Source organism: Delphinus delphis, chromosome 3 (assembly GCF_949987515.2).
Source record: "Delphinus delphis chromosome 3, mDelDel1.2, whole genome shotgun sequence".
Lineage (NCBI taxonomy): Eukaryota > Metazoa > Chordata > Mammalia > Artiodactyla > Delphinidae > Delphinus > Delphinus delphis.
The window spans coordinates 7,138,902-7,159,507 of record NC_082685.1 but is presented as its reverse complement, the minus strand read 5'-3'; the positions used below and the strand labels follow the sequence as shown (position 1 = coordinate 7,159,507).

Below are 20,606 nucleotides of genomic sequence, written 5' to 3'. Positions count from 1 at the left end.
CATGGCCTCCCCCCACCAGGGAACTTGGACTTGACACACTTCCCAGGAGAGGTGGCTTCCCCTCCGCCCACACTCATTCTCTCCCTGCATTGTCCCCGGGGCTCCTCCCCCGTGCTCTCTGGGAGCCTCCTCCCCTCTGTGCAGGGCCCTCCCTCTGTGCCAGCGGGACAAGTCCTGGCCGTTGAGCCAAGGCTGTGACCTCCTTGGCTGGCTGCCCATCCAGACTTGCCACCCCGGTCCCTCCCCACCTGCTGCCTGTGCAGCTTCCCACACACCTGATCAGCGTCCCCATGGCTTTGGTATAAAGTCCTAACTCCCTGGCCTGCTTGTGCCGGACTCTCCAGGGTTCAGGGCCCTCCCAGGCCTCACCTCTTGCCACCAATTGCACCCTGTACCCCAACTGTGCTGTCATGCAGCACTGGGGAGCCCTGGAGGCCCTGGCCCAGGTGCCCCTTTGCTCGGCCAGCTTTGGGGCCAGGTCAGAGTCCCTCTGGGTTGCCCTGCCCTGCTCCCCACCCCCGTGGTCTAGGCCTTCCAGTGCGCTTCCGTTACCTGCCCCCCACCCCCCTACACACACTGCTTTCATCTCATTGCCTCAGGCCCCATCAAACCTTGACCTCGTCAGGGTGAGGGTCGGGTGTCACTCATCTCTGAGTGACATCACCGGCCATCTCTGTGCGCATGGCACAGGTACACAGGAAGACCTGGCCCCTGCCAGGAAGGTCAAGGGCAGACACCCACGGGTGAGGCCTGCAGGGGTCGGGTGCGAGCCCGTCCTTGGCTATTTCACTTTAAAGACAACTTGTCACCTTTCCACTTAAGAAACAAAAAAATCTCCACGAAACAGACTGGGCTCTGCTGGAAGGTGGGGGAACGAAATGAGGGTCTGCCAACCCTCACGGCTCCTCTCTTGATGAACTCCCTGCCCACCGCGCCCCCCACCCCAGGTGCACTTTCTCACCCCCAGACCTGTCGTTTACTGAGCCAGCATCACCCCAACAGGACCTGTCCCGTCCTGTGTGCCCTGAAAGTTGACCTCCCCCTGCCCAAGCCCACTCTTCTCCTGGGGTCTCCGTGGCCCTCTTGCTACCCTGGCTGACTTCATGAGGACAGCTCTCCTCCTCTGCACGGTGCCCAGAGACACTCCCACCCTTGGGAACTGGGCAGACACAACTGCCCTTGGCCCCAGAGGGTGGGCTTTCCTAGCAGAGTTTATTTATTTTTATTTTTATCTATTTATTTATTTAGGCCACACTGTGTGGCTTGTGGGATCTTAGTTCCCCGACCAGGGATCGACCCCAGGCCTTCGGCAGTGAAAGCTCAGAGTCCTAACCACTGGACCGCCAGGGAATTCCCTCCTGGCAGGTTTTAAAGTTCTGTGTCTGCAAGCAGGCCAGACGGAACCCCACTACCCGACTGGAAGCGGGGTGATGGGCCAGGTGGCCTCTAGCTTGTCAGGGGAAAGATGAGGGCGGGGCCGTGAGTGGTCTCATCTCTAACCGCCCAGATCAGCACCCGGTCTCCCTCGGGCTCCTCCAGCCCCAGAATCCTGAGAGACGCAGAAGGCTCTTCCGAACCTTTCCACACTGCGAGGTGACCTCTGATTAAACAGTTCTGACGGCTCACTAAGGAAAAACTCAGATGCGTGGGGAGAAACCACACCCCTCCATGAAAACAGTTCGAAGCTGCTTTTTCTTCCGGGCCATCTAAGAGTCAGGGACACTTCGCGGCACAAAATATACGCTAACTGGAACTATTCATGTGAGACCTTTATCCCGGCAGAAATGGGCCAATCCGTCCCCATGATACCTCAAGCAGTCTAGCATAATTTCGGTGACAAGATGTGTAGAAAAATATTACTCTGATTTTGCATAAGGGAAAAAATGAGGTTGGCATGGGACAGTCAGGCAGAGAGCTAGATTTTAGTGCCCAAATCACTAGATGTCAATTAAGTAGCTGGTGTACTGCCTAGGAGTGAATTCTTAGCGAGTGTTCTTGTTTTAAAAATACATTTATTTATTTATTTATTATTTATTTTTGGCTGCATTGGGTCTTCGCTGCTGCGTGCGGCTTTCTCTAGCTGCAGTGAGCAGGGGCCACTCCTCACCGCAGTGCCTGGGCCTCTCACTGCGGTGGCCTCTCCCGCTGCAGAGCTTGGGCTCCAGCCGCATGGGCCTCAGTAGCTATGGCCTGAGGGCTGTAGAGCGCAGGCTCAGGAGTGGCGCACGGGCTCAGTTGCTCCGTGGCATGTGGGATCTTCCCGGACCAGGGCTCGAACCCATGTCCCCCACACTGGCAGGCGGACTCCCAACCACTGCGCCACCAGGGAAGCCCTTAGCGAGCGTTCTTAATAAACCTTAACCTCAAAGGTTTTTTTTGCGGGGGGGGGGGGGGGGCGGGTGGGCACTGGCTTAATTAGTCCATCGATAAATAAGGCACATTTCTGATTAATATCTAATGCCAAGATGGTGTTTTTTTAAATTATTCTTCTTTAATAAAGGTAAGAACTAACTGAGGCAAACTGCTAGTGGTGAGTCATCTGAGGGGCAAAAAAAAAAAAAAAAGCGGAACATTCTTGGGCATAAATCCAGCCAGCTGCATGTTATGGTCCTGAAGAACAAATGTGGTACAAACTCTTCACCTGCAAAGATTCCTGGCTGATAAGAAACGGCCCTTATGAAACACTGGTAAGGGCTCATGAAAAAATGTCACCTATGTCACTGTTACCTGAATTTGATCCCTCAATTATTAGTACAGGAGTGAACTTAAAAAATTTTTTAAAGGAAAAATTAAAAGAAAAGGAAAATTGGCCAATATTCTTGCCATCATTTACAAATGTCACTGTGCCCCGATCTTTATTTGCCTGGGTGTATACGATGACAGCTGTCATCACGGTGAATATACCAACGTTCCACGTTTTGCATGCTGCTATGGTCTTTTTAAGTATTGCTTTAATCATTTCCCTGTTGTCAGATGTATGCATTCCAATCACACACACACACACACACACACACACACACACACACGTCTCAAAGGGACAGAATTGCGGAGGCAAAGGTTAGAAATGCTTTATGATTTTAGATATGCATCACCAAACTGTTTTTTCAAATGATTGTACCGACAAGGACAACCCTGCAGGAAAACAGGGGTAAAGAAAGAAAATCCTGGGAGGTGATACAACAAAATGAAAATTAACTGTAGCTGCAAGGGATTTTGGGTGTTTTCCCCCATTTTTCTATTTTCCAAATTTTCTGCAATGGTCATATGACATTTATAATTAAAACAAAAAAAGTTAACGCTAGGAAGCTGGGTGCAGGGTATATGGGAACTCTCTGCACCATCTTTTTTTCTTTTCGGCTGTGCCACGTGGCTTACAGGATCCTAGTTCCCTGACCAGGGATCGAACCTGGGTCCCAGTAGTGAAAGCATCAAGTCCCAACCACTGGACTGCCAGGGAATACCTGCATGATCTTTTTTTTTTAACCCTTCGTAAATCTAAAATTATTTCAAAGGATTCAGCAGTTGGATGGCCGGAGGTTTCTTTAAATTTCTGATTAAATGGAAATTAGAGAGCAGAGTCTCTACCATAGGTCTGGTTTCAAGAAACATGACAAATTTCCATCGCTGGAAAGGCTGTTGGATCTAACCAAAAGACAGGCAAATAAAAGTACATTTATCCACTTTAAGCTAACTACTGAAGGCATATGGCTTTTAGAAATAAATGCTGGCCTTCTGTGATGAGTTGATCATTTCTGAGTGCTCACAGGCTGGAGGTGAGGCCTTGGGCTGGGCTCGGTCCTCCCGTGGGCAGCCACCTAGCGTGCAGCGTGTGGAGTTCAGAAAACCCGTACTGACAAGGTAAGGACCACCAGGGCAGGCTCTGCCCCAGATCCCCCGTGTGACTCATTCATGTCCCACACCTGTACACCCCAGCTGGCTGGTCCAGAGCATGGGGAAAAGCTGGGGTGGCTCCTTGAAATGAGGAGTCCTGAGTGAAAAGGGGCTTGGAGGAGCAAGGGTCGGGAGAGTAAGACTCGGAGACAGATGCCTGTCCTGCAGCAGGCATGGCAGGGCCTCCAATTCAGGGCAAGGGTGTGCTCCCGAGACAGGCTGGGGATGAGGAGTTCCCTGTACAGTGGCTGGGGATCCCAGGCTGCAGTTGCCCCTGGGGTGCAGGGGACAAACGTGGTTGGAGAGAAGACACACCTGCAGGGCAGAAGTGAAGGGGAAGGTCAAGGAGGCCCAATCTGGGAGGTTTCTGCACCCACTCGTGCACTGGTTACGTCTATAAAGTTGTTGCGAACACTGAGTTAGTGGTTACCGAGCCGTTGCTTCTAGGGCAAATCTGGGGTTAGATTCCAAGAGCCTCTGGTCATATTTTCATCAAGCCATTAATACAGAACCTCGTGTGATGTGTGTTTCTGTTGAAAGGCGACTTACTGAATATATATCTCTGACTCATTAACACTGAACTCGTGGCCAACAGCTCTGTAACTCACAGAGCTCGTGGAACACACGTGTTTTCCCCAAGAGGGAGCCTAGCGGCCTCCCTGGGCTTAGGACACTAGACAGCGCTTCAGCCCTAGGCTTGGGGGCCATTTTCAAAACAGCGCAATTGCCAACAGAAAGCACAAGAATGCAGAAAATGTGGCACTAAATACACCACAAAAAGGATGCTTGTTTACAGAACAAGCTGAGACGGCAGAAGGCGGGAAGGGGAAGGCGGGAAGGCCGAGTGTGCAGTTCAACCTCAGCCCGGAGCGCTGCTGAATGGCGGAGGAAGCTCTGTGAGCACTGACGTGGGGGGATTACAGAGAAACTTTAGCCAGTAGGCGAGTGCGTGAATACAGAATCCACAAATAACGAGGAGGGCGCTGCATTCTCATGTTTTACTTAGGAAACTCCACGCAGCTGGGGATCTCTCTGTTGTCGGTGATAGGCACAGGGCCTGGTGCAGGGTGGATGCCCAATAAATATTTGTTCGAGGGAGGGAGAGAGAGAGGCAGGCAAGTAAGGGAGATGCCTGGTCTGTGGTTTAGAAGAGGAGAAACGAGGAGAAACAAAGTGGGGTGGAGGGGCAGTCGGGGAGGGGATGCCTTGTGCGCAACGGTTCTGTGGTGGGCCTTAGGGGGCCCCTGGGGGTTATACTTTATCCTTGAAACTGAAGCTACAGAAAGGTTTATGCATGAGGTTATTAGTTCAGATTTGCCTCTGGAAGTAGCGGATGCAAGCGGGCAGCAGACTGGAAGGGGCCGAGGGTGGAGGGTGCCAGGACCACTGACCTGGGGGTGGGGGACAGGCAGGGCAGACTTAGGGCCGGGGTGGGGGGGAGCAGTGGCGGGTTTGACCCCAGCTGCTTGGGAGGACTCGGGGTGATGGCAGGTGGCAGCTAGACACAGGTGTGGGGCGCTCAGGAGACAGGTCTAGAAGAGGGATGGAGATTTGGGCAGAGGACGGTACCCGAAGCCAAGGAGTTTACGAGATTCCAGGGCTAGGGAGACTGCTTTGCAGAGCTGCCTGGAGACTGAACGGGACAAGACACGGAAATTACAGGCCTGAGGGGCCCTGCTTTGTTGCAAGTAGTACCGGAACAGGAAAGGGGGGTGAGGAGTAGTTCATCTCAGAACCACTGGTTCAAACTATTATTATTATTATCAACCGAAATCTCTAGGTTGTTTTCTCACAGGCTGTCATTCCTCCTTTCCCATCCTATATTTCCACAGTTGCTTACTGAGACCAGTGGTTGATTCAGATCCCTGGGAGACATTTAGCAGCATCTGGACACATTTTTGATCATTACTACCAGGGGTTATGGGGGGTGCTCCTGACATCAAGTGGGTCACCACCAAGGATGCTGTTCAGCATCCCAACCACGGAGAATCAGCTGGCCCCCAATGTCCATGGCGTCCAGGCCAGGAAATGCAGAGTTAGATCCAGGCATGGGAATCGAAACATTCCTTGCCCCGAAGCCCACCTTGCTGGCTTCAGCTGACTATTTCAGTCGCTGAGATTTGGGGGCCCCGATTCTATGACACAGAGATGGAGGCCACCCCTCCAGCTTTGATAAGCAAACTTTCCACATCTTTGCTTTTCTAAATGACATGGTAAGGACTTCCCTGGTGGTCCAGTGGTAAAGAATCTGCCTTCCAATGCAGGGGACGTGGGGTCGATCCCTGGTCAGGGAACTAAAAGCCCGCATGCCGCAACGAAGACCAGACACAGCCAAAATAAATTAAAAAAAAAAAATTACATGGTAAATGGCTGGTGGACAGAGCAGAGGATGGAACCCGGGGGGCCATCTCCCTCTAATTAACTCACTAATTAACGCCGTTTGGGAACTTTCATCCAACTAGTTATAAGCCTGGCTAAATGGTGATGAGCTCAGAATTATCTTAACATCTCTGTGTGCTTCTCACTTCTGCCCCCAAGAATGATGTCCAGGACCCGATCTGACGCTTCCCATCTCCCCACATTCCACCCCGTTTTCCTGGTCTACTGACTAGACGGTCACCTGCCAGAAGAGGAAATGAGGCTGATGTGACACCATTTCTTCCTAATGATTCATGCTGGCTTTCAGGCTCATGACTTCAGCTCTGATAACCTACTCTTCTGGGGGACAGGGGGATGACAGCGGATTGGCTGGTCTCTAGTTGGGCGACTGCCCTGGGCCAATTCTTCTGCTTCCTTCCCAGGCCTGGGACCATACTTACCAGACACCAGTCTTCTGGTGGAATGCCTGGAGATGTCAGAGGTCATGGGTATCTAAGACTTGCTTTTAAGTTCTTACAACCCTCTGGTGTCAGATGCAATGAGTGTAGAGAAGTCTTACCACTTAACGATTAAAAAACAAACAATCTGATTCAAAAATGGGCGTGAATAGACATTTCTCTAAAGGAGATACAGACATGGCCGATAAGCACGTGCAAAGATGCTCAACATCCTTACTGCTCGGAAAATGCAAATCAAAACCACAATGAGATGCCACTTCACACCCACTAGGATGGTACAATGGAAAATAACAAGGGTTGGTGAGGATGTAGAGGAACTAGAATCCTCATGTGTTGCCGGTGGGAATGCAAGATGGTGCAGCTGCCATGGAAAAGTGTGGCAGTTCCTCAGAAAAGTCAAACATAGAATTACCATATGATCCAACAATTCCACTTCTGGGTATGGACCCGAAAGAACTGAAAGCAGGGACTCAAATAGATACTTGCATACCCATGTTCATAGCAGCATGATTCACAATACTCAAAAGGTGGAAGCAACCCAAGTGTCCGTTGACAGATGAATGGATAAACAAAATGTGATATATCCGTAAAATGTAATGTTATCCAGCCTTAAAAAGGAAGGAAATGCTCACACCTGCTACACCTGGGTGAGGACATCATGCTCCGTGAAATAAGCCGGTCACAAAAGGACAAATACTGCATGATTTTATGTATACGAGGGACTCAGGGTAGTCAAATTCTTAGAGGCAGAAAGTAGAATGGTGGGGGACAGGGGCCTGGGGAGTCAGTGTTTAATGGGGACAGAATTTGGGAAGATGAGAAAGTCCAGGAGATGGGTGGAGGGGATGGGTGTACAGCAATGTGAATCTATACTTAAAAATGGTTAAAATGTTTCCTTAAAAAAAAAAAAGCAAAACTAGAGCTGCAGGAGACACTCAAACAGCACTTAAGAGCTTCATTCCTCCTCTACTGACAGCTGTCCTGCGTGATGGTTGGGACCCTGAGAGCTTCGTCGAGGAACTGGTTCCGACACCCAGGGACCCCCACAGTGTTCTGTAAGTGGCCTGGAAGGCACCCTGTGGTGCTCACTCCTCAGAGCTCCCTTAGCATTTGGCAAGGATGGTTTATGGAAATAAGCGGAAAAAATCGCTCCGTTTAGTGTTGTGAGGCATTCTGATGAGCAAGTTTAACCACTGCATGAGGGGGAGCAGGGAGGCGGGGGTGTCCCTGGAACTTTTTACCAAGAGTAAACTAGTAGTTACCATATGATCCAGCAATCCCACTCCTGGGCATATATCCAGAGAAAAGTCTAATTCAAAAAGATGCATGCACCCCAATGTTCACAGCAGCACTATTTACAATAGCCAGGACATGGCAACCCAAGTGCCCACCAACAGATGAATGGATAAAGAAGATGTGAGATACACACACACACACACACACACACACACACACACATGAAACAGAATACTACTCAGTCATAAAAAAGAATGAAATAATGCCATTTGCAGCAACATGGATGGACCTAGAGATGATCATACTAAGTGAAGTAAGCCAGACAGAGAAAGACAAATATCATATGATATTGTTTATACGTGGAATCTAAAAAAATGATACAAGTGATCTAATTTACAAAACAGAAACAGACTCACAGACATAGAAAACAAACTTATGGTTACCAAAGGGGAGAGTGGGGGGGAAGGAGAGATAAATTAGGAGTTTGGGATTAACATATACACACTACTATATGTAAAACAGGTAAACAACAAGGACCTACTGTATAGCACCGGGAACGATACGATATCTTGTAATAACCCATAATGGAAAAGAATCTGAAAAAGAATACACACACACACACACACCCCTACACACACACCCCTACACACACACACACACACCCCTACACACACACACACACACACACACACACACACACACCCCTACACACACACCCCTACACACACACACACACACCCCTACACACACACACACACACACACACACACACACACCCCTACACACACACCCCTACACACACACACACACACCCCTACACACACACACACACACACACACACACACATATTTCTGAATCACTTTGCTGTACACCTGGAGCTAACACAATATTGTAAATTAACTATACTTCAATTAAAAAGAAATTCTATAGTGATTAAAAAAAAAAAGAGTAAACTAGTAAGAATCACACCTAAAGGATGACATGGACCACCAACGGAAATGGCCTTCCAACATGAGGTTGAAAAGGGCAAATCTGGTCGGGAGGACAGAGGTATGACCTTGACACTTTGGTAAGAACACAGCTGGGAAAGAACATGAGGAAGACACCCCTGCGCTGTCCACGCTTGTCCCAGAGCTTATCCACTCCCCTTTGCTCCATTTCACACTACTTTCTGGTGTCAGGAAGGAGGCACCTTCAGTCTCATCCACAGGGAGCATATGCCTCGTGGGTAAGTATTTCTCGTCCCTCTGAGTACGAGGCCAGATGCTTGTACTGGGCCCAGCAAAACCATTCCACCCCCTCAGGCCCCGCCAAGAAGGGCAGCCGGCTTTTCATCACTGGCGTGTTTTAAACAATTATGTTAATTCAGCTGACTGTCCAGAAATCAAAATGACATGACTGAAAAACTTGTCAATGAAAACAGATGATTTTGAAAAGATTAATTCAGGTGTAGCTACTACACATCTGAAATCTTCCAGAAAACCCCAACTGGCCTTATTATATATTATTACTATTTTCAAAACCTTCAATGCAGGAAACACAGAGCAAATGTTAGCAGAGGTGGCTGGAAGGAGGGCAGAGGAAATCAAACACTTGACAGAGGCCAGTGGGTTTCTCTTTCAGCAGATAAAAAGCATTCTGTTAAAGGCGGAAGGGAGGAAAGAAAAACTTGCACCTACAATGCCAGGAAAAAAAAAACAAAACCTGTTTGCTTGCAATGGCCCGGGAAATTATTCAAGGGCGCTGCATTTCTGTCACAGGACAACCAAAATGGTCTGAGGGGTAGGTGAGGCTTAGCGAGACCCTCCATGGGGAGTTCTCAGTGTAAACTCACACCTGCGAGGAACTCCTGTCCCCCCTGCACCTGTGTCCCTCGCCAAATTTACAAGATCAGAGTCACGGGCCTAGAAAGAGAACAGGAAAAGTCATGAGTCTACTGTAGTGGGTGGCAGACTCTGGCCTGCGGGCCAGCCACCTGTTTTTGTAAATAAAGTTTTACTGACTCCCAGCCATGCCCACTTATTTCCACGTAGTCTGGGGCTGCCTTAGCAAGTTGGGTAGCTGTGACCGAGGCTGTGTGACCTGCAGACTATAGTATATACTATCGGGCTCTTTACAGAAAAAGTCTGCTGAGCCCTGGTCTACTGTATCTAGTTGGTTTGTTTTGGAAACAAGGGCCTATTCCCAACAATCAAGATGCACCCAGCAGGGCTCACGGGGCATGGGAAGCTCCCATTTTTAATCCCCGACACACACAAGGGAATGGAAAAAGGGAAGCAGCAAAGTGGCTTAACTGTGTGGAGTCATTACTGAATTCCAGAGCCCTGAAATAGCCCATGCTGGCAGCAAACAGGTACGAGGTGGGTTTCTGACCATCTCAAGATCCTCACCGTCCTAAGAATGCCAGCTCTAACCAGCTCCTATATTAGGAAAATTCCAGAACCTTGCAAAACCTTCATTAGTATTCCTTTTAGTGCTGCCACGGTGTGAGCTCGAATATATTTGAATATATCTCATGTCTCAAGGTCAGGAAGAGAACACTTTCATGTACTTATGTAAGCTAGGTGCAGGGCTAGGCAGACGGAACATTCTTCTCCCTCTCTAAGGTACAAGAGTTGTGTATTTGATGAGGGTGGTATTTGAACGCACGGAGAAGGAGGAGTTATTCAGAGTACAGGCAACTAGCCAAACATTTTGACCCACTGTAACGTATCAGGCACCTCTTTATACTTTGTAGCAAATTATATTCACAGCAGATTCGGATTTAGAAGCTGCCAACAAGAACTAGTTTTCCTGAAGATCTCCTCTTTCCTCTTCTTACTTACTGGGTTCCTGAGAGTGAGCCGAAGTTCAACACTTAGCTTTAAAATACCTGAAAATTACAATGTGTTCTAAAGAGTGTAAGAATGAAGTACTAATAACCCCTGTAAACTTCTTCTCATTTACACGTCACTGGAAATAGAAAGTTCCTGAGGGGCGTGGAATAGGGTCCCCCCCAGATTCATGTCCACCCGGAACCTCAGAATGTGGCCTTATTTGGAAACGGGGTCTTTGCAGATGTAATCAAGTCAAGGATCTCAAGATGAGATCATCCTGGATTTAGGGTGGGCCCTCCTAGATCCAAAGGACGGTGTCTTTATAAGGGAAAGAAGAGGGAGATTTGGACGCAGAGAGACACACCGATACAGAGACAGACAGACACACAGAGAGGAGAAGGCCATGTGAAGATGGAGGCAGGGGCTTCTCTGGTGGCGCAGTGGTTAAGAATCTGCCTGCCAATGCAGGGGACACGGGTTCGAGCCCTGGTCCGGGAAGATTCCATATGCTGCGGAGCAAATAAGCCCGGGCGCCACAACTACTGAGCCTGCGAGTCACAACTACTGAGCCTGCGAGTCACAACTACTGAGTCTGCGTTTCACAACTACTGAGCCCATGTGCCTAGAGCCTGTGCTCTGCAACAAGAGAAGCTACCGCGGGGCTTCCCTGGTGGCGCAGTGGTTGAGAGTCCGCCTGCCAATGCAGGGGACACGGGTTCATGCCCCGGTCCAGGAAGATCCCACATGCTGCGGAGCAGCTAGGCCTGTGAGCCATGGCCGCTGAGCCTGCGCACCATGGCTGCTGAGGCTGCGCGTCTGGAGCCTGTGCTCCACAATGGGAGAGGCCACAACAGTGAGAGGCCCGCGTACCTCAAAAAAAAAAAAAAAAAAAAAGAGAAGCCACCGCAATTTCAAAGCGCTGCAACGAAAAGTAGCCCCTGCTCACCGCAACTAGAGAAAAACCGCACGCAGCAATGAAGACCCAACACAGCCAAAAATAAAAATAAATAAAATAAATTTATTTTTTAAAAAAAGATGGAGGCAGAAGGATGGATAAACAACAAGGTCCTACTGTATAGCACAGGGAACTATATCCAATATCCTGTGATAAACCATATGGAAAAGAATATGAAAAAGAATGTATATATATGTATAACTGAATCACTTTCCTGTACAGTAGAAATTAATACAACATTGTAAATCAACTATATTTCAATTAAAAAAAAAAAAAAGCTGGCCAAAGCCAAAGATCACCTCTGGCCACCTCTAGAAGCCGAAAGAGTCCATCAAAAGAAAGGATCCTTCCCTAAAGCCTTCTGAAGAAGAATGGCCCTGCACACACCTTGATTTCAGACTTCTGGCCTTCAGAACCACGAAAGAATATATTTCTGTCATTTTAAACCACCCATTTTGTAGTCATTTGTTACAGTAACCCTAGGAAACTAATACAGTTCCTCAAAAGTCAGAGTTATTGTGTCACCAAGTGCTTCATCCTTTTCTAAACATTTTTTTACCGTCTGGTGCACTGGGACCCCGGGGTGGCATTCTGACATTGAGGACCAGTTGAGGACCAGGCCCATTCATGAGTTGGGAAGACAGCTTATAATAAAATAGAATAGAAACTACCAGAGTAAAACTTTGGATCCCATGGGTGTGTGTGTGTGTGTGTGTGTGTGTGTGTGTGTGTGTGTGCACGTGTGCGCATGCTTATGGCATCACTGTGTAAAATGGTAGTTTTCATTATGATCGTGGTCAAAACCAAACACACAGTGTCCCAGAAGCCCCCCTATCCACGCCCATCTACAAGGCGAAACTTCCAGACCAACGGAAAGCAACCCCAGTTTTTAAAAATCTCCGGGGACAGTGTTTAGTTTTACCATCTAGAAGGCCTTCAGATTTCACCTTAACTCCGTTTCTGCTTTTCGTTTGTTTGTTTGTTTATCTTTTGGCCTTGCCTTGCGGCATGTGGGATCTTAGTTCCCCGACCAGGGATGGAACCCGCGCCCCTGCAGCGGAAGCGCGGAGTCTTAACCACTGGACCACCAGAGAATTCCCTCTGCTTACTGACTAGAGATCAGTTGTCCAGGCAAAATCCATAGAGACAGGAAACAGATTTGTGCCTGGGGACAGGGAAATGGGGGGTGACTGCTAATGAGTAGGAGATTTCCTTTTCCAGTGATGAGAATGTTCTGGAATTAGTGGTGATGGTTGCACAACTCTGTGACTATATTAAAAACCACTGACTCATACACTTTAAAAGGGTGAATGCTATGGTGTATGAATTATAATATCCCAATTAAAAAAAGCAGCAGCAGAATGGCTGACCCTGTGGATGGCAGAGCTCTCCCCAGCAGGTGGGGAAGCTGGGGGCCTTCCCCTTTGATCAGAGCTCTGGGAATATTCTAGAAGAGGGAGAAACACCACAAGGAAGGTTTTAGCTTCCTGATCATAAGCGGGGAGGGGGTGCAGGGGGAACCTGGTGACAAATTTAGAAGCACTGATTTACCAGGTGTGACTTATAATTGGGCCTCGGATTTCTGGAGGAGACCACTGTGGTTGTACTTCGTTTAAGAAAAATACTATATATATATATATATATATATGTATATATATGTAGATATATATTTGTTATGAAAGAAGTTATTTAAAAAAAAAAAAAAGCAAAGTTGTGTTTGCTGTTGTAACCCTAGGACCTGGTTCACAGAGGGTGCCAGGTAATAATCTGCTGAATGAATTAATAAAGGAATGAACGAACACGCGCAAACACTGCAGAAGCACTCCACACGCAATGACAACCCTAGGAAATAAGGAGTGGTATTATGTTTCTAATTTGATAGACAGGAAACTGAGGATTAGAGAGTTTTAGTTGCACCTCCAATATCACCGAAGCAGATCTGAGCTCCCTGCTGCCACCTCTGTGTTCACGGTGCTCACGGCTATGTGTGCAGAGAAGGGGCTGCAGGGCAGGTCAGCGAAGGTGGGGTGACAGCGGCTTGCTGGGGAATGTTAAAAAGCCTGGAATGTTAGAAGCTTCCGTGGTAGAAGGACAGACGGAAAGGGAAATGAGATGGCGCAGGGGTGTGCATAGGAGGCTCCCAAGTCAAATGAGAAGGAAAACCAGGTGCACGATTTTCCTATTGCTTCTGTAACAAACTACCACAAACGCTGGCTGAGAACAACAGAAATCTATTCTCTTTTGGTTCTGGAGGTCTGAAGTCTAAAACAGGTCAAGGGTTTCCCTGGTGGCACAGTGGTTAAGAATCCGCCTGCCAATGCAGGGGACACGGGTTTGATCCCTGCTCTGGGAAAATCTCACATGCCGCGAAGCAACTGGGCCCGTGCGCCACAACTACTGAGCCCATGCGCCACAACTACTGAGCCCATGCAGCGCAACTACTGAGTCTGCATGCTTCAACTACTGAAGCCGGTGCACCTAGAGCCCGTGATCCGTAACACGAGAAGCCATCGCAATGAGTAGCCCCTGCTTGCTGCAACTAGAGAAAGCTCCCGTGCAACAACAAACGCAGCCATTAAAAAAAAATGAAAACAAAACAAAATAAAATGTAACCACCCACAATGCGTTAACCGTAAATACTCTAAATTAAACCTTTAGAACATTATTTGTTCAAGACACGATGGCAAACCTTTAGAACATTATTTGTTCAAGACACGATGGCAAGTCGGCTGTGTATTTGCTACTTTGAACGTAACCAAACACTACTTTAATCTCGGTGGAAACTATGAATCTACCTAAGAACAAAAGCAGAGAAACGCCAGTAGAATTTAGTTTACACCCAAGGCAATTTTAACCACACAAAAAATGAGCATAGCTGCAGGGGTCCTTTCCCTGAGACTTCCACAAGGACATTATTTTAATCACTCTGCCCCTCCCCCGTCAGCCACATTCCTCCTCCAAAAAAATTCCTACCGGGCCGCTCCAGAACTGTGACTGGAATTGTTTTGCACCTGGAGAGAGGGTTTTCAAAACAGAGCGGCTCTTCGCCACTTTCAGGGGAAAAGTAAAGTTTAACTAACAAAGAAACAGTGATTGGGCTGGACGTAACAAAGACCTCTGGGCTTAAAATGATTTAAGAGAGTCCCGATGAAAATGTTTAGATGAAAGTGTTTAAAAAGTCATCGATGGAATTTGAGGAAATGGAAACAGGACCCAGGATGAGTGAAGAAAAATGAAGGAGACCTTGACACAAGGATCAGAAATATGCTAAACACGTGGAAGGTAAACACCCAGGGAGGCACAGCTGGTGACTACAGCCCTAGTCCCGGGCGCTGGTGACATGGGCAACGGGCCCTGCAGCCAGCTGTAATCGTTACTGTGTGACAAGAATGAAAATTATACCACAGTTTCTGCCAGGAACAACGTACATGCCACCACAACTTTCAGCGTGGGGGCATTCTCAAGTCGACTGAAGGAAAAAAGAGAAAGAAAGGAACCAAAGAATCCCTTTCTCCTTTCTCTCAGGTATGCCATTGAAAAGGGACATAAGCGATACAAACCCCAAACAAGTTAAATTTACAAGAATTAAATTTAGTATGCCCGCCGGCTGTATGCTCTTACTGGATTTAGAGCAACGTTTTTTTTTTCTTCTTTCCCACTCAAAAGGGCTTGAGCCATAGAGCTAGCAAGCTACTGATAAAGCATAAAACTCTGACCCAGTCCAAACAACCGAGATGCTCAAACTTTCCAGACTCTTTATTACTTGGAATGTCAACTTAAAAATACAGGCCTGGGATGGAAGGAAGGAAGGAAGGAAGGAAGGAAGAAATAATGCCATTTGCAGCAACAGGGATGGACCTAGAGAATATCATATTTAAGTGAAGTAAGTCAGAAAGAGAAAGACAGGGCTTCCCTGGTGGCACAGTGGTTAAGAATCCGCCTGCCAACGCAGGGGACACGGGTTCGAACCCTGGTCCGGGAAGATCCCACATGCCGCTGAGCAACTGAGCCCGTGTGCCACAACTACTGAGCCCGTGCGCCACAACTATTGAGCCCGTGCGCCTAGAGTCCATGCTCTGCAACAAGAGAAGCCACCACAATGAAGCCCGTGCACTGCAATGACGAGTAGCGCCCGCTCGCCGCAACTAGAGAAAGCCCGTGCGCAGCAACGAAGACCCAACACAGCCAAAAATAAATAATAAATAAAATAAACATTAAAAAAAGACAAATATCGCATATCATTTATATGTGGAATCTAAAAAAAATGATACAAATGAACTTATCTAGGAGGCAGAAGTAGACTCACAGACATAGGAAACAAACTTATGGTTACCAAAGGGGATGGCGGGGGTGGGGGATAAACCAGGAATTTGGGATTAACATATACACACCTGTTGTTTACCTGTTTATATATGAAGCAGGTAAACAACAAGGACTTACTGTATAGCACAGGGAACTATACTCAATATCTTGTAATAACCTATAATGGAAAAGAATCTGAAAAAGAATATACATAACTGAGTCACTCTGCTGTACACCTGAAACTAACACAACTTTGTAAATCAACTGTACTTCAAAAAAAAATTAAAATTAAAATACAGGCCTGGGGGCATACCATATGCACGGAGTATATAACATTTATTGAGCATTCACCATATGCTAGGCGCTGTGCCATGCACCTTACACATATGACCCCATCAAATCCCCAACCAATCCTTATTCCCGGTTTAAAGGTGGGGAGACTGAGACTTAGTGGTGGAAACTGGCACCAGAACCCAGATCTGATTTGACACTCAAGCCTGGGCTCTGGACACTTCTCCGTACAGCTCCAGAATTACTCATTCACCCGGATACCTGCAAAATCATCCCCAGATCGCCCTTGGCCATAGGGCTGTTCACCTGTCCTGAACTCTCTCTGGTCAACAAGAAGGGACCCGCCCTTCCTCGCTCCTGGCTGGAGTTCCACTCTCCCCGAACGGAGGCAAAAGGGGGAAAAGCTGTGTTCTTCGCTTCTGTGGTAAAACTTCGCGAACACTTTTGACCCCTTGGGCCAGCCATCTCTTCTACCGCTTCGATCTCAACAGAGCGCCAGGTAGAAAAGACAAGAGGACAGCTACAACAAACCGTGCAAGGACCAAGGACCTCTCATTCCTGCACCGCACCATCTAAATTCTCCCACAAGAGAGAAACTGGAGAGAGAACTAAGAAAGACCCAAAGCACACACACTTCGTATGTTTTTGTTACCCCAACGATCAATTGTCAGGAGGACGTCTGCTCCGCGGAATAAGTGCTGCTCGGAGGCTTCAAGTCCCCCCGGTGCTGGGTATTTTTATGGTTATCGCCACATCCCAGGTCCTGCCCCGGGGAGCTCCAGAACCTAGAACCCGTGTCCTTTCCCGGCTGAACCACGGAGGTTGCACCGCCCAAGCGCTGGGGCTCGGACAGAACCGGCGGGCATCGTCTGCACTCTGCATTCGCCAAACACAGCCCACATGCACGAAAGAGGCAGCCTGCACTTCAGGACCCGCCCGCCAGTTTGGACGAGCCCATGGGGGCCGGGCCCGAAGCCCAGGCAGCCCCGGGGGTCCAGCGCCCGACGCCGCCCCCGGGCCCCGACGGCGCCTCCTCGGGGCCCGAACCCCATTCTCCTCAGCCCCGCCCCGCCGGCCTCACCTCGGTCCCCCGCTGGTCACTCGCCGCCCGCAGCTTCGTTAGTGTCCCGCCCGCCTCTGCCGCCCGGCCTCCCGGGATCCACTGCCGCCCTCAGCCCGGAGCCGGAAGCGGGAAGCCGCGCGGGCGAGGTGCGCACGCGCTGCTCCGCCCCGGAGGGCGGACTAGAGGGTGTGGGCCCGGAAGGGGGCGTGGCCGCGAGGATCGGTGGGTCCGGGTAACTAAGGACTTGGGTTGAAGCTGTACCTGGGGCCTCAGGCAGGGGTCGTTCGCTCGGGTTTACGCGGGGCGAGGGGACTGAAGAGTATTTGCGAGGAGGGTGAGAGTGATCCTTGAAGGGCTGGTTAGTGGAGCAAGGGGGCTACGGGCGATCCTGAGGGGAAATCTGCGGGGTGGGGGGCTTTTTTGGGGAGGGGGTCAGTGGGGCGCTGGGGTATCTGTGGGACTGGGGGGCGCTTAGAGGGGATCTTAAGGAGAGATCAGCGGGGTTGAGGGGCGTTTTGTGGGGTCAACGGGGGCCTGGGTGATTAGCGGAACCGGGAGGGGTTTCCTGGGAGAAGATAGCGGTACTGGGGGGGGCGGCTTGGGGAGTTGGGGGTGTCTGGATGCGGGAGTTGGGGTACAGTGGAAGCTTGGGGACATCTAAGGGGGATGAGTCCCGGGACGAGAAGTTTGAGAGGGGAGAGTACGAAAAATGGAGAGAACAGGGCTGTCTCCTGTGAAGACGTGGCAGCATAGATTACAGGAAATGAAGATTACAGATCTTGGAAAAATGAGTCATATATCTCTCAAGTGGTCCCAGACACCCCAGTATAGGTACCACCAGATACCCCAAACACATACCAGACACCCAGGCAGATGCCATCAGATACTCGCTTTCAGGCACCCTCAAATAGGTCAGACACCCACGTAGGTCTGTTAAATGCCCCCAAACTATTCAAAATCTGAAAAACACGCCAAATATCTCAAAAGTACCGGACACCTTCATCCAGGAGCCATCAGACACCCCCAAACAGGCTTTCAGACACCCAGAAACACCCAGAAACATACCGCACATGGACACTTTCAGACACCCTCCAACACAGATGCTATCAGATACCCCCAAACAAGTGTTCAGAGTCTGAAACACATGCCAGACACCCCCACACAGATGTTTTTAGACACCTGTAGCCACGCCAGATGTCTCTCCAAGTGTCAGCACCCCTCAGGTGCCATCAGCCATCCGGGTCCTGAGGCTTCTTGTCTAACCCAGGTCCCCCATAAGTGGAGGGGGTGGGCAGGAACCAGGAGAGAAGCCAAGCACCTTTCACCTAAGGCCCAAGTTGTTCAACCAGGTCAAACCAAACTCATCTCAAAACACACACAATCTGTGGTTGAGAGCTCTCAGTTCAGAAACTGGGTGGCAAAGTTCCCAAGTGACCCGCCTTCACTTTAAGTTTAGGCTTCATGATCAAGAGAGGGAGCATATCCAGGGAGTTGGGGAGCCCAGAAGTGCAAGAACCCCACCCCAGTTGAGGCCATCAGATACCCCACCCCAACTGAGATCAGAAGCCCAGACACAGGTATTTCGAGATATCGATGGATCTGTAAATGTTCACTCTCTGAATTGCTATGACTTTTGGACTTTATCCCAAAGGCAATGGGGAGCTATTGACGATTCTAAGCAGGAAGAATGGCATGAGCCTTATTTCTATAGCCCCCTGGGTTATAGAAATCTTCAGGTTGACAAAGTTCTCCCCTAAAACCTTTCCAAGGGGCCTGTCAGGAAGGAGAGGTGTCTCTTGTCTTCCTTTTATCCATCCAACCATTTTCTGCATTTTTTTGAGTCCTTATCATGGGCCAGGGACTCTGCTAAGAGCTAAGGAGCTATATGTCTATAGCTGCATTTCCCAGTCTTGGTACTAATGACAATGGGGGCTGGATAATTCTCTGTCGTCAGGGGCTTCTGTGCATCAGAGGGTATTGAGCAACCCTGGTCTCTTCCCATTAGATGCAAATAGCACTGCTAATCCTGACAGCCAAAAATGTCTCCAGATATTGCCAAATGTTCTTTAGGGGGACAAAATGGCCCTTGGCTGACAGCAATTGGCCTCAGAGACGCTCAGAACCTACAGTCACCTAATGCCAGCTTCCTGGGGAGGTGGCCCTTCGCTTTGTTTTAGAGAGTGAGTAAGAGTTAAGTGGCAGAGGGAGTTCCAGGAACAGTGCTGAGTGAGCAAGGTGCAGGTGATGGGCACAGGCAGCCACAAGACTTCAGGGCGGCGGCGGCGGGCAATCCCGGTGGCTGAGTAGTGGGAGAGAAGGGTGGAGGGGTAGGCGGGGTCAGACCACGGAGGGACCTCAGAGGTCAAGGCCAGGAACAGAACTGTCTGGAATTGTGTTCCATCAGCGGGGTTGGTCTCTAGGAAAGCATCTCAGCTTTACCCTGGAGACGCACCTTCCATAATTACCTGGAGCGTGACTCATTCACTGTTCTGTTGAACTTACTGTGAGGCTGTTTCCTTAAGTCAGTAACATCTGGCTTTGAATACCTGCGATGGGAGGTAGGCTTGTGACGAATTATACCTGGGCAGTGCCTGCTCTCCGCCTGCTGGGAGCGAGACACAGCCTTTCTGGCCTCACATGCTTCCTTAGACAGGTGTGGGGCTGTGGTCAGAGCCCAGGGTTAGGGTCTGTGATTTAGATGCTAGCTTTGCCTCCTCAACAACAAGAAATAATGATGATGTCAGTAGGTGCTACCATTGCCTGTAAGTACCAGGGGCCACGCTGAGTGCTAGCCACATCACTTCTGTGACACGAGCTCCAATCTTCCCTGACCTCAAAGGGTTGTCCCGAAAGTCAAATGATGTTTCCAGGAGGTGGAACTTGACTCCTGCCATCCTGAGAGTAGGCTGGATTGAGGGACTCACTTCCAAAGAAGAGAGTAGGGAATCGGGAAAAATAGTAACCCGGCAGATGTTACCTTAACCAGGTGTTCAAGGTGAACATCTCCACGGATGTCATGTCAATAGCACGTCCCCCCGATCTGATCAGCCAGGAAGGTTCCCCAAATCCATAACCCCTTTCTAATTATAAGAAAACATCAGACAAACCCAGATGAAAGGACATTGTACAAGACACCTGGGTAACATTTCTCAAGACCGTCAAGGTCATGAACAATAAGAAGAGAGGGAGAAAACCCCTCAAAGACCAGAGAGAC

General features: G+C 49.1%; 1 protein-coding gene across 2 annotated transcripts in view; it reads right to left on the bottom strand.

Moving 5' to 3' along the window:
* LOC132422703 (rho guanine nucleotide exchange factor 18-like) overlaps nucleotides 1–20,606 on the bottom strand; it is a 69,088-nt gene that overhangs the window by 42,782 nt on the left and 5,700 nt on the right. Inside the window, exon 1 of one of the 2 annotated variants that reach the window (XM_060007593.1) lies at nucleotides 17,411–17,538. The exons of the other annotated variant lie outside the window; for it this stretch is intronic. The gene's annotated coding sequence lies outside the window, so the exon portion shown is untranslated. Of the gene's footprint in view, nucleotides 1–17,410; nucleotides 17,539–20,606 lie in introns of those variants that run through there. 2 annotated transcript variants of the gene reach the window in all.